The sequence below is a fragment of the Notamacropus eugenii genome, chromosome 4 (assembly GCF_028372415.1).
Source record: "Notamacropus eugenii isolate mMacEug1 chromosome 4, mMacEug1.pri_v2, whole genome shotgun sequence".
NCBI classification, from domain to species: domain Eukaryota; kingdom Metazoa; phylum Chordata; class Mammalia; order Diprotodontia; family Macropodidae; genus Notamacropus; species Notamacropus eugenii.
The window spans coordinates 381,337,009-381,351,984 of NC_092875.1; positions in this window are offsets into that span (position 1 = coordinate 381,337,009).

Below are 14,976 nucleotides of genomic sequence, written 5' to 3' on the forward strand. Positions count from 1 at the left end.
GGAGGGTCCACAGGAGGGATCTGTTCCGCAGGGGTAAGACCCCAGCGCACAGCGCAGCGCAGTCGGCGCGACAGGGCAGAGGGGACTTGAGGGGCCCGAGACTGGCGCACGAGACCAGCGGAGCAGGAGATAAGCCAGGCCGAGCCGATGAGAGCCGCTGAGCGCTAGATATCAGCACAGCAGCCCTTAAAACCTTCAGCCTGAAGACTGGACTTTGGTGGGTCAGCTACTTGAACTTCCAGGAGTTGGGATGGCGGAGTGATCAGTAAGTGCTCAATCCTCCCCTCTGATGACCGTGAGGGAACCATAAAATTCCTCCCCAGATTAATCCTGGATCAGCGGGAACAGTAGAAGGGGGCGGGTGGTCTCACAACACCAGAGGCTGGAAAAGTGGCAAGGGGGGATTCTTCCTACTGTGGAGGAGGCGATCTGGAGGGACAGACGACCCAGGGCAGAGAAAATTTGCACTGAGACCCAGGCAAGCCTCAGAGCCGGGAGACAAGCCCCAGGAGGGGCGGAAACACACATTAACTTCTAAGCGTACTCCAGCCCTCCAGGGGAAAAGGGAAGACAATAGGCAAGCTGAGATCACCATCCCCTGACCTTGCCTTTGCCTCAAGTCAGCTGAGGAGATCTCCTGAGACCAGACCACCCCTCCCACACACCTAACAAGGTAACCCCAGGGTTGATCTGGGAAACAACAACAACAACAACAACAACAACAACAAAAGCCTGCTTTCAGCCTAGACACACAGCACCCCAACTTAAAAGATCTGTATCTTCTGACTGAAAGAACCAAAAGCTACAACACTCAGTCAACATCATGAATCGGAAAAAGCAGACGAAAAGTGAAAAAATCATAGAATCTTTCTATGGGGATAAGGACCAAAACACAAACACCAAAGAGGTCAGAGCTGAGACTGTACTTCCATCTGAAACCTCAGATGGGTCTATGAATTTCTCGCAAGCACAATTAGATTACCTGGAAAGTCTGAAAAAGGATATAAAAGAAAAACTGGCTAATGATTTTAAAATTATAAAAAAAGAATTCACTGATGAGAACATCACTCAGAAAAAGAAAATTGAAGAAATAGAAAAGGAAGTTCAAAAATTAACTGGAGAGAATAACTACCTAAAAGGAAGAGTTAATCAAACGGAAAAGGAAACACAAAACCTAATTGGGAAAATTGAACAGATGGAAAAGGAAACCCAAAACCTAACTGGGAAAACTGGTCTAATGGAAAAAGAAATACAAAAATTAAATGGAGAAAATAGCTCCTTAAAGGGAAAAATTGGTCAGATGGAAAAGGAAATGCAAAAGCTAACGGAAGAAAACAATACGATGAAGATTAGAATTGGGCAATTAGAAACTAATGACTCAATGAGGCAACAAGAATCAGTCAAACAAAATCTAAAGAATGAAAAGATAGAAGAAAATGTAAAATATTTAATTGGAAAAACAACTGACCTGGAAAATAGATCCAGGAGAGAAAATTTAAGAATTATTGGCCTGCCAGAAACCCATGATGAAGAAAAGAGTCTGGACAACATCTTTCAGGAAATCATCCAAGAAAACTGCCCAGAAGTACTAGACTCAGAGGGCAAAATAGTCATCGAAAGAATCCACCGTTCCCCTCCCGAAAGGGATCCCAAACTCAAAACCCCAAGAAATATAGTTGCCAAATTCCAGAGCTATCAAGTGAAGGAGAAAATACAACAAGCAGCCAGAAAGAAACAATTCAAATAGGAAGGACACACAGTCAGGATCACACAGGACCTTGCAGCTTCTACATTAAAAGATCGAAAGAACTGGAACTCAATATTCCGTAAGGCAAAGGAGTTGGGACTTCAACCAAGGATCAACTACCAAGCAAAGTTCAGCATAACATTTCAGGCAAGGAGAAAGTCATTCAACGAAATAAGGGATTTCCAGAGCTTCCTGACCAAAACACCAGAACTCGATAGACAATTTGATCTTCAAATGCAGGTCTCCAGAGAATCATAAAAAGGTAAACAGAGGGGAAAAAACAAAAACAAAAACTTGCTACTCAATTAGGGCAAACTGTTTACCTCCCTATAAGGGAAGACGATACCTATTAATCTTGAGAACTGTGCAGCTATTATGATAAAAGGGATATATGTAGAGGGAACGGGCATAAAGTAAATGATGTCATGTCAAAAATATGATTTAAGTATGAGAAGGGAATGTAATAGGAGGTGTGGAAAGGGGGAAGCAGAAAATGGCAAATTATATCACAGGAAGAAGTACAAAACTATAGTAGAGGGAAGGAGGGGAGGGAGACAAGCATTGTTTGAGAGGTACTCTCCTCTGATTTGTTCAAAGGAGGGAACAATAATCTTAAGTAGATAATCCTAACTAGCTCTATAGGTAGTAGGAGGGGAAGGGGGAAGAAAGGGGAGGGTGGCTAAAAGGGAGGAAAGAAGCAATAAGAGTAAAGGGGAGTAAAAGGGAGGGGGGCTAAAAGAAGGAGGGGAAGGCTGCAGGAGGAGGGGGAGAAAAGTGAATACTATTGAGGAGGGGAAGGGAGACGGGAGAGCTAAAAGCACAAATGGTGGGAAAGAGGTTGGAGGGAAATACACAGATTGTAATCATAACTGTGAATGTGAATGGAATGAACTCTCCCATAAAACGAAGACAGATAGCAGAATGGATTAAAAGCCATAATCCAACAATATGCTGCTTACAAGAAACACATTTGAAACGGGGGGATACACATAGGATAAAGGCCAAAGGATGGAGCAGAATATATTGTGCTTCAGCTCATGTAAGAAAGGCAGGAGTAGCAATCCTAATCTCAGACAAAGCGAAAGCAGAAATAGATCTAATCAAAAGGGATGAGGATGGAAACTATATCCTGCTAAAAGGCACCATAGACAATGAAGCAATATCATTACTAAACATGTATGCTCCAAGCGGTAAACCATCCAGATTCTTAGAGGAGAGGTTGGGGGAGTTGAAGGAAGAAATTGATAGCAAAACTATACTAGTGGGGGACCTCAATCTCCCCCTCTCTGAACTCGATAAATCCAACCTCAAAATAAACAAAAAAGAGGTTAAGGAGGTAAATAAAACTCTGGATAAGGTAGATATGAGAGATCTTTGGAGAAAATTAAATGGGAATAGAAAGGAATATACCTTTTTCTCAGCGGTACATGGAACATTTAGAAAAATTGACCATGTACTAGGACATAAAAATCTCACAATCCAGTGCAGAAAGGTAGAGATAATCAATGCATCCTTTTCAGATCATAATGCATTAAAATTACATGTAATAAAAGGCCATGGAAAGAGAAACCAAAAATCAATTGGAAACTAAATAATCTAATTCTAAAGAAGGATTGGGTTGAAGAAGAAATCATAGAAACAATCAACAATTTCATTCAAGACAATGACAATAGTGAGACAACATACCAAAACTTACGGGACACTGCAAAAGCAGTTATTAGGGGAAATTTTATATCTCTGAATGCTTACATAAATAAAATAGAGAAAGAGGAGATCAATGACTTGGGCTTGCAGTTGAAAAAGCTAGAAAAAGAACAAATTGAAAATCCCCAAGTAAATACCAAATTAGAAATACTGAAAACCAAAGGAGAGATTAATAAAATTGAAATTAAGAAAACTATTGAATTAATAAATAAAACCAATTGTTGGTTTTATGAAAAAACTAATAAAATTGATAAACCTTTGGTCAATCTGATTAAAAAAAAGAAAGAAGAAAACCAAATTACTAATATTAAAAATGAAAGGGGTGAACTCACCTCCAATGAGGAGGAAATTAAAACAATAATTAGAAACTACTTTGCCCAACTTTATGCCCACAAATTCGATAATCTAAATGAGATGGATGAATATTTTAAAAAATACAAATTGCTCAGATTAACAGAAGAGGAAGTTGAATACTTAAACAACCCCATCTCAGAAAAAGAAATTGAACAAGCCATCAATGAACTCCCTAGGAAAAAATCTCCAGGGCCAGATGGTTTCACAAGTGAATTCTATCAAACATTTAAAGAACAGTTAATTCCAATACTACATACACTATTTTTGAAAATCGGGGAACAAGGAGTCCTCCTAAATTCTTTCTATGATACAAGTATGGTTTTGATACCCAAACCAGGAAGAGACAAAACAGAGAAAAAAAATTATAGACCAATTTACCTAATGAATATAGATGCAAAAATTTTAAATAAGATTTTAGCAAAACGAATGCAGCATCTTATCACGAGATTAATACATTATGATCAGGTAGGATTCATACCAGGATTACAGGGCTGGTTCAATATTAGGAAAACTATTAGCATTATCCATCACATGAACAACAAAGCTAACAAAAACCACATGATTATCTCAATAGATGCAGGAAAAGCTTTTGACAAAATACACCATCCATTCCTACTAAAAACATTGGAGAACGTAGGAAAAAAGGGAACTTTCCATAAAATAATAAGCAGTATCTATCTAAAACCTTCAGCAAGCATTATATGCAATGGGGATAAGCTAGATGCATTCCCAATAAGATCAGGGGTGAAACAAGGTTGTCCATTATCACCACTATTATTCAATATGGTACTAGAAATGTTAGCTGTAGCAATTAAGCAAGATAAAGATATTCAAGGAATAAGAATAGCCAAAGAAGAAACTAAGTTATCACTCTTTGCAGATGATATGATGATTTACCTAGAGAATCCCAGAGATTCATGTAAAAAACTACTTGAAATAATAAACAACTTTGGCAAAGTTGCAGGTTACAAAATAAACCCACACAAATCTTCTGCATTCCTATATATTAGCAACAAAGTACAACAGCAAGAGATAGAAAGAGAAATCTCATATAAAGCTAGGGTAGACAGTATAAAATACTTAGGAGTCTACCTGCCAAAACAAACCCAGGGATTATATGAACACAATTACAAGACACTTTTTTCACAAATAAAGTCAGATTTAAGTAAGTGGAAAAACATTAGTTGCTCATGGATAGGCCGTGCTAATATAATAAAAATGACAATTCTACCCAAATTAATATACTTATTTAGTGCCATACCAATTAAACTATCAGACAATTACTTTCTAGAGCTGGATAAAATAATATCCAAATTCATTTGGAAAAACAAAAGGTCCAGAATATCAAAGGGACTAATGAAAAGAAATGCTTGGGAAGGTGGCCTAGCGCTACCAGACCTCAAACTGTACTATTAAGTAGCAATAATTAAAACCACTTGGTATTGGCTAAGAAACAGAGAGGTAGACAAGTGAAATAGACTTGGCACTCAAGATGCAGTGGGCAAGCAATATAGCAACCTTCTGTTTGATAAACCCAAGGACCCCAGCTTCTGGGATAAGAACTCATTGTTCGACAAAAATTGCTGGAAAAACTGGATAACAGTGTGGCGGAAATTAGGCATAGACCCATACCTGACACTGTACACAAGAATAAAGTCCAAATGGGTACATGATTTAGGTATAAAGATTGATACCATGAATAAACTGGAGAAGCAAGGAATAGTGTATTTATGAGATCTATGGAGAATGGAAGAATTCTTTACTAAAGGAGAGATAGAAAGCATTGTGAAATGCAAAATGGATAACTTTGATTACATTAAACTGAGAAGTTTTTGCACAACCAAACCCAATGCAACCAAAATCCGGAGGGATGTAGTAAATTGGGAAAGAATTTTTACAGCTAAGCTCGGGGATAAAGGCCTCATTTCTAAAATTTATAGAGAACTGACCCAAATGTATAATCATACAAGTCATTCCCCAATAGATAAATGTTCAAAGGATATGAACAGGCAATTTTCAGAAGAAGAAATTAAAGCTATCTATAATCACATGAAAAAATGCTCTAAATCACTATTGGTTAGAGAGATGCAAATCAAAACAACTCTGGGGTACCACATCACACCTATAAGATTGGCAAACATGACAGAACAAGAAAATGATGAATGCTGGAGAGGATGTGGGAGAGTTGGAACACTAATTCATTGTTGGTGGAGCTGCAAGCGCATCCAACCATTCTGGAGAGCAATTTGGAACTATGCCCAAAGGGCTACAAAAATGTGCATACCCTTTGACCCAGCAATATTGCTACTACGACTGTATCCCCAAGAGATCATAAAAATGGGAAAGGGTCCCACATGTACAAAAATATTTATAGCAGCACTCTATGTAGTTGCCAAAAACTGGAAGTCAGGGGGATGTCCATCAATTGGGGAATGGCTGAATAAATTATGGTATATGAATGTAATGGAGTACTATTGTGCCATAAGAAATGATGAACAAGAAGACTTCAGAGAAGCCTGGAAGGACTTATATGACCTGATGCTGGGTGAAAGAAGCAGAACCAGGAGAGCTTTATGCACAGCAATGACCACAGTGTGTGAGAGTTTTTTCTGGTAGACTTAGATTTTTGTAATAACACAAGAACTTCTTACAAAAAAAAAAAAAATCCCAATTGTGGTTCTCAAGGCAAAATGCCTTCCACACTCAGAGAGAGAAATATGGAAGTCACTCACATAATGTAACAGATCATGTTTGTGTATGTGTATGTATTTGTGTATCATGTTCTGATTTGTTATACGATTTCTTTCATTTATCTTAGTCTGACTACATAGCATGACTATAGTGAAAATATACTCAATAGGAAAGTATATGTAGAATCTATACAGAATTGTATGCAGTCGTGGGGAGGGAGGGGGGAGTGGGGAGTAGGTGGGGGGGATAAAATCACAATTGTATGGCAGTGATTGTTAAACATTAAAAATAAAATAAATGTTGATTGATTTATGCTAATTTCTTAGAATAGAATATTTAAGTAAAAGGATGAGAACCAGATTTGAGTTCCAAATCTGACACCAACTAGCTGTATGACCACAAATACGACATTTAACTTCTTTATCCTTCAAATTTTCTTATCTACAAAATATGCTAAATGATCCTTATTTAATGATATATCTACTTCTTCTTATGAGAAAAGCAGCATATAAACATGAATTACAATGTTACATGCAATTAAAAGTCAGTTTTACATTTTAGACAAGAGACCTCTCTTGAATAGAATAACCTCAGTTTGAATATATAATTTGTAAGTTCTTTAACAGTATAAATTGCTCAGGTGCACTGGACCTCAGTTATCCTACCTGTAAAATGTGACAATTATATTCAATCATCATTAAAGTTCCTTGCAATTTCAGATATTATGATATACCAGATGCATATCTAGTATACCATAATTTTAAAGGAGCTAATGTTCTTTCTAGCAAAAATAGAAATTCATGCCTTTTGTCTCCTCCTAATAAGAAGTCCTGTGGATTTTCTATACCCAGTGTTCCAGGTGATAATGGGATGAAACTCCAAAAGTTATCTATGGTGAAGGGGTAAATTAACAGCTCTTGGTTTTAGGAAGTTATTTTTCCCCTTTGTGGAGACTTACACAAGTTCCCCTAGGTAATCGAAGTTTTCCAGAAGTTCAAAGTTCATAAAATCATCATTGGATCAATGGATGGACAGAGGAGGAGAAAAAAATGAGCTTTTCAGAGTCTTTGACTAAAGAATGGTATGCCACTTGATTGAATTGATGATACAAATAAGTGACGAAAATAACTTTCTGTGTATGGTTAAATCTATAGATGTACATGTTTTTTAAACGAATCACAAGATATTTCCTATGTTGCTCATTTGTCTTTATCTTGATGCCAAAATACTTAATACTCCCAAATTAATTAAGCACTTGTTAACACTTAATTTACAACTTTAATTGATCAAGCAATTCAGTGAAGTCTGAACCTTCTGAGTTTCAATTTTTGGGGATGTGAACCTCCATCCATAAATCATCAGTGGTCTCATATGTGCTGTGAATGTTTTCAATGTATTGCATTTCTTGTATACATTATAAATAGTTCCCTACAATTTCATCACGAATGTCCAACGGTAGATGTCCATATGTATATTCTACTTTGGTTAACACTAAATATGTGACTTCTGGATTTCTACAATATTGTAGTGTACATTTGAAGAGAAACTGGTGTTCTGCATAATTTCCAGAAACTGAAATTTTCTAGGAAAAAAAAAGAATATTTTATCTGCTAAAACTCCTGGAAACATTTTGCTAGCTTTTAAAATCAGGAATGTTTTGGGGGAAACCTTATTATGTGGAGAGGATGATTCATAATACTATATGAGGGTTTTGCTTGTTACTAATTGTTAACTCTTCCACTCTATTTAAGTGGAGGTAGAGAAAATTTGAATGACCTTAGAAATGAAGAATCCTTGGAATTTTGGAGAGAGAGAAGGATATAAACTGATTGTGAAAGGGCCTAAGTTGGTAAATGACAATTCACAGAAGCCTCTGACACGAAGTCAGATAGAAATTTGGCTGAAACCTTATCCGTGTTCAGATAATGGGGTTCAAAGATAGATTAAGTATCTTCGTGTTATACTTTGTTGATTGGCTAAAGGTTGTTTGTTTCCAAAGAGAATGATCCCTTGAGGGGAAGACATCTCCTGGAAAAAAAAAAAAGGCTATGGTAAGTAAGACTGTGCAAATTGTCAAATACTTTCTTTTTGTTGTGAAAGAATAAAAATAACTGAATACATACATATCTATCTACATACATACATATATACATATATGTGTGTATAATAGGTTTCTTCTCCTTCATTCACTGATCTTCATTAAAAACTTTGAAATTTAAGCCCTAGTTTCTGAGGAAGAAAGAGAGTTGGTAGAACCCACTTTTCTTATTATGGAAAAGGAATACAAATCTTTTCATAAACTGTACTGAAGCCAGAAAGTAAAAGGACAAAGATTAGATATAACAATATGCCGTATGGAGCAGCACCTAGTTAACGCATGAGACCATTGGAGCATCAACAATCAACAATTAACATTAAACTCATGGAGCACTACCCAGATGAAACTACCATGTATAGTAGAAACTATCCATGACATGAGACCAGTAGGGAGTCGGCCCATCAGGAGCCATACAATGATGTCCGTTAGAAGAAGTAGTTGGCCTTGAAATATTAGATGAGAAATATGCATATTTCCATGGTAAACATCTTCCCTTTTTGAATAACTCTTTCACATTTGCTTTCATCATGCAAATTCCTTATGTAAATTGACTTCAGTACATGTATTTACTACAGATGCTTCCAGAGAGTGTTTCTAGGTGACACATGATTCTTACATATGCCTTTCTATGTTCATACATGATAACATGTTTCTTACTTGCACATACAATGATTATATGTATTTTTGTGTGTTCCCCACATATATGACATAGCTGCATATCTTGCCTACATTTGTGCGTTTTCTCCAAAGATGTAATCATTGTTGTTGTTCAATTGTTTAGTCATCTTGAGCCCATGGACCATAATGTCCAATTGTTTCCTTGGCAAAGACATTGGAGTGGTTTGCCATTTCCTTCTCTAGCAGATTAGGATAATGCATATTTTTCCATAAATAAAGGGTACATATTTAGAAAGGGTTCTCTTATTTTATGGTAAAGAGTTATTATACTACTATTTTTCTTTCTATACTGTTTCAGCATAGATTTTCATTATAAGATTTTATGTATCTTTTTTTTTTTTTTTGCTTTTAACTTGCTGTTACTCAGCAGTAAAAGTAAACTCATAGATTGGGCTCATGAAGTAGGATTTTTAAATGCATGTGGACTCATCAAAAAGAGAATACCACAAATATTGACAAAATTAATATCATGCCCATAAAAACTCTTATCATAATATATTTGATATATATTCTACATTTATAATGCCTAATTCTATTAGTATATTTTGATGGAAATATGTGGGAGGAAAAGATAAATGCAAGATGACCAATTCACAAAATGATTTTATCCTGGCAATTTTCTTAATGAAATTTGTCTTTTGATAGGTCTCTGATGCTTTTGTATTTCTGGCTTTCCTTTTCTGCATATTCAGATTAAATGAATTTGTATTGCTTTTTCGTAGAGTGGAGGAACGAAAAATACTGAAAATATTCAGTGCATAGTCCTGGTTGAATAAAATCTCTAGTTGGCATTTCAAGAAAAGAGCAACATGGCTAATATTATTGATTTCCAATCTAGAAGTATATATGATATTATATGATTCACATGAGACTATGTATGTCTTTTCTTTCTTAATAAGAGAAAAAAATAAAAATAGAAGTCTATTTTTGTATTGAGTAATTTTAGCTTCTTAAACAGTAGCTCTCAAAAAAATCTCATTGTTTTAAAAAATAAAATTTTAAATTTTGTTAGTGTTAGGATTTTTACTTTAACTGGTAAGATTTTATGAAATTCTGTAGCTTCTATGAATTGTACCTAAAATTCATTAAAATATATAGTTTTTTATTCTTTCCCCCATTAACTATTAGAGTGTGATCATGTCCAAAGCAAAATATTTGGAAAAGGGGAAGTTCATTATTCCTTACTAAACCAGATAGATGCAAGGAGAAAAAAAAAATCCCCATTTCAGAAACAAAGAAAAAAGCAAGTCACCATCTAATGCATCCTACATTTTTTTTTGTCTGTGAAACTTTTAATGCACACAAACGCTCACACACAGACTCACACATACACGCACACACAAAACAAACAACAACAACCACGAAAAAAATGCTTTTCCAGCTTAATGAATGGCCTTCTCCAACCACTTACACTAGATTGTTCAGTTACACAGACAAATAAGGAAATAAGTTATAGTTACACTTCAAAGTATTTTGGAGAAGAGAACTGTTAATGAGGTGGGGTTGAGGGTAACCTGGAGGAGATTAAGTGATCCTGTCTGTAGATATGCACAATTGGCTACATTGCCTGATTGCATTATCCACAGCTAAGGAGTACTATTATGTGATGGTTGAGCCTGGGAGCCTGGACTTCCAGTTTCCAGGGTCTGTGACCCAATTTTGACCAGTCTCTGGGTTTGGGGTACTGTCATGGCTACCTGAATTAAAATTATAATTATGTTATCAAATAATTAATGAAAACACTTTAGGCAGAGCCAAGATAGTGGAGTAGAAGCAGGAAACTGGTATACCTCTTCCCCAGACCCCTCAAAAAACCTGTAAAAATCATCCTCAACAAATTCTGGAGCAGAAGAAGCCAGAGAATGATGAATTTCCAACCCAAGACCATCTTAAAAGTCAATGGGAAGAGGGGGGCGGAGCCAAGATGGCGAAGTAGAAAGACGCACATACACATAGCTCCGAACACACAAACCACAGAACGGCTAGAGGGGACCAAGCCAGGGCGAATTCTGCACCCAGAGACCACGGAGTATTGGAGCGAGGGAGATTACTGCTCCAGAGAGACCTGCTGACCTCTCGCGGGGGACCTTCGCGCCACGGACTGGGCGCCCGGACGGGGAGCGGAGTGCGGCCCTGCCGCGGCCGCGACACTGAGGGGAGGAGATCCGAGAGGGCTACAGGGACGGGATCTCCAGCGGCCACGCGGGTCCCCCCACCCACAGAGGGAACTGCAAACCTCTTGCAAAAGGTCCGCTGCACTGCAGACGCGGAGCCCAGCCCGGACATGCGGCGGTGGAGGCCACAGCCCCTACAGGCACAGATCTGAGAGGGCTCCGGAGGCAGGATCTTCAGCGGCAGCACGGGCCCCCCCACCAACAGGTGACTGACAGGGGTGGGTGTGAGAGTCTCTTTGGCGGGTAGAGAGGGGAGTGGGGTGCCCCCAAGGCTCGGGCCCCCCAGGAGGTGGAGGCTGAGAGGCGGCTGCGGACGGGGGCTCCCCAAACGAGCAGGAGCCTGGATCCATTGTGGAAGGTCTGTGCATAAACCCCCAGAGGGAACTTTGCCTGAAAGGCGGCCCTGCCCCTGACCACCTGAACTTAATTCTCACACTGAATAGCAGCCCTGCCCCCACCAAAAATCCTAAGGCAGTAAGCAGCATTTGAATCTCAGTCCCCAAACGCTGGCTGGGAGGACCAGGAGGCGAGGTGGGTGTGAGGAGAACATTCAGAGGTCAGGCCACTGGTTGGAGAAAATGCCAAGAAAAGGGAAAAGAAATAAAACTATTGAAGGGTACTTTACCGGAGAAAAGACACTTCCTTCCTTCCTTTCTGATGGGGAGGAACAATGCTTGCCATCAGGCAAAGACACAGAAATCGAGGATTCTGTGTCCCAGCCCACCCAATGGGCTCGGGCCGTGGAAGAGCTCAAGAGGAATTTTGAAAATCAAGTTAGAGAGGTGGAGGAAAGACTGGGCAGGGAAATGAGAGGGATGAGGGAGAAGCATGAAAATCAGATCAGCTCCCTGCTAAAGGCGAACCAAAAAAATCTTGAAGAAATTGGCACCTTGAGAAGTAGCCTGACTCAGCTGGCAAGGGAGGTGCAAGGGGCCAATGAGGAGAAGAATGCTTTCAAAAGCAGAATTAACCAAATGGAAAAGGAGATTCAAAAGCTTAATGAAGAAAATAGATCTTTCAAAACTGGAATGGTACGGATGGACGCTAAGGACTTTTCCAGAAAGACAGATATCTCAGAACATACCGCGCAGATTCGAAAAATGGAAGATAATGTGAAATATCTTATTGGAAAAACAACTGACCTGGAAAATAGATTCAGGAGAGACAATGTAAAAATTCTGGGACTACCTGAAAACCATGATCAAAACAAGAGCCTAGACATCATCTTCCATGAAATTATCAAGGAAAATTGCCCTGAGATTCTAGAACCAGAAGGCAAAATAAATATTCAAGGAATCCGCAGAACACCGCATGAAAGAGATCCAAAAAAGAGAAACTCCTAGGAGCATTGTGGCCAAATTCCAGAATTCCCAGGTGAAAGAGAAAATATGGCAAGCAGCTAGAAACAAACAATTCAAGTATTGTGGAAATACAATCAGGATAGCACAAGATCTGGCACCCTCTACATTGAGGGATAGAAGGTAATGGAATAGGATATTCCAGAAGTCAAAGGAACCAGGACTGAAGCCAAGAATCACCTACCCATCAAAACTGAGTATAATACTTCAGGAGAAAAAATGGTCTTTCAATGAAATAGAAGACTTTCAAATCTTCCTGATGAAAAGACCAGAGCTGGAAAGAAAATTTGACTTTCTAACACAAGAATGAAGAGAACCATGAAAAGGCGAACAGCAAAGAGAAATCATAAGGGACTTACTAAAATTGAACTGTTTACATTCCTACATGGAAAGACAATATTTATAACTCTTGAAACATTTCAGTATCTGGGCACTGGGTGGGAGTACACACACACACACATGCACACACACACACATACATAGAGACAGAGTGCACAGAGTGAATTGAAGAGGATGGGATCATATATTAAAAAAAAATGAAATCAAGCAGTGAGAGAGAAATATTGGGAGGAGAAAGGGAGAAGTTATATGGGGCAGGTTATGTCTCGTAGAAGAGGCAAGCAAAGGACTTATTAGTGGTGGGATAAAGAGGGGAGGCAAGAGAAAAACATGAGGTCTACTCTCATCACATTCCACTGAAGGAAAGAATATAATGCACACTCATTTTGGTAGGAAAACCTGTCTCATAATACAGGAGAGTGGGGGACAGGGGCACAAGCAGGGTGGGGGGGAGGATGGAGGGGAGGGCATGGGGAGGAGAATGCAATACGAGGTCGACACTCATGGGGAGGGAAAGGACCATAAGAAAATAGAAGTAAAGGGGGACAGGATAGGATGGAGGGAAATATAATTAGTCCTGTACAACACAACTAGTATGGAAATCATTTGCTAAACTAAACAGATATGGCCTATATTGAATTGTCTGTCTTTCAAGGGGAAGGGGTGGAGAGGGAGGGAGCTAAGGAGGTTAGAACTCAAAGTGTTAGGACCAAATGTAATGTTCTTACCACTGGGTAACAATAAATACAGGTTAAGGGGTCAAGAAAGCTATCTGGTCCTACAGGACAAAAGCGAAGACGGAGACAAGGGCAGGGAGGGAGGATAGAGGAGAGAGCAGATAGGTCACAGGGGCAATTAGAAAGCTCGGGTTTGGGGGGGAGGAGGGGATAAAAGGGGAGAAAATTTGTAACCCAAAATTGTGTGAAAATAAATGTTAAAAATTAGTTTAAAAAAAAAAGTCAATGGGAAGAGTCTAGCATGTGCCAAACTGGGAACACAGCACAGTGTGGCATAGGACAATGGGAGGGACCAAGCTAAATCAGGTCTAAGGCTGCTGCAATTTCCAGACTTCTCAATCTACAAAAGCCAAAGACAACTTTGAACGTTAGTGGGAAGGGTCTCTCAATGGCTGAGAGAGGAGACAGGTCTGCTCCCAGCCCCTGATCCAACCTAGGACACAGCCCTAGAACCAGCCCCAAGGCAGTGGCAGGCAATGCTGAACCTGAGGCTGCTTCTGCTATGTATGTGTGTATGAATATATGTATATATTTGTGTATATGTGTATGCATATGTATATATGTATGTATGTAGGGGGGGAAGAGGGAACAGAATGAGCTGAATATGAAGAGATGTTATCTAAAAAATGAAAAGTAAGTATTGAGAGGAATGTACCAGGAGAAAAAAGGGAGAGTAAGAATGCAATAAATCTTCTCACATAAAAGCAACAAGGGCCTTTTGCAATGGAGAGGAAGAAGGGGAAGGTGTGAGGGAATAAGTGAGGCTTCCTTTCAACAGATTCAGCTTCAGGAGGGAATAACATACACACTCAATTGGGTATGGAAGCTTTTCTCACCTTCTAGGAAAGAAGGGGTGAAGGGGATAAGAGAGAGTAGATGATAGAGGGGATGACAGACTGGGGGAAGGGATAATCAGAAGCAAACGCTTTGGTAGAAGGACAGGTAAATGAGAGAATAGAATAGATGGAGGGTTGGATAGGATAGAGAAAAGTATAGTTAGTCTCTCAGAACACGACTGTAATGGAAGTGTTTTGCATATGTCCAGCCTATATTGAATTGTTTGCCTTCACAATGAGCCTGGGTGGGGAGGGGGAAG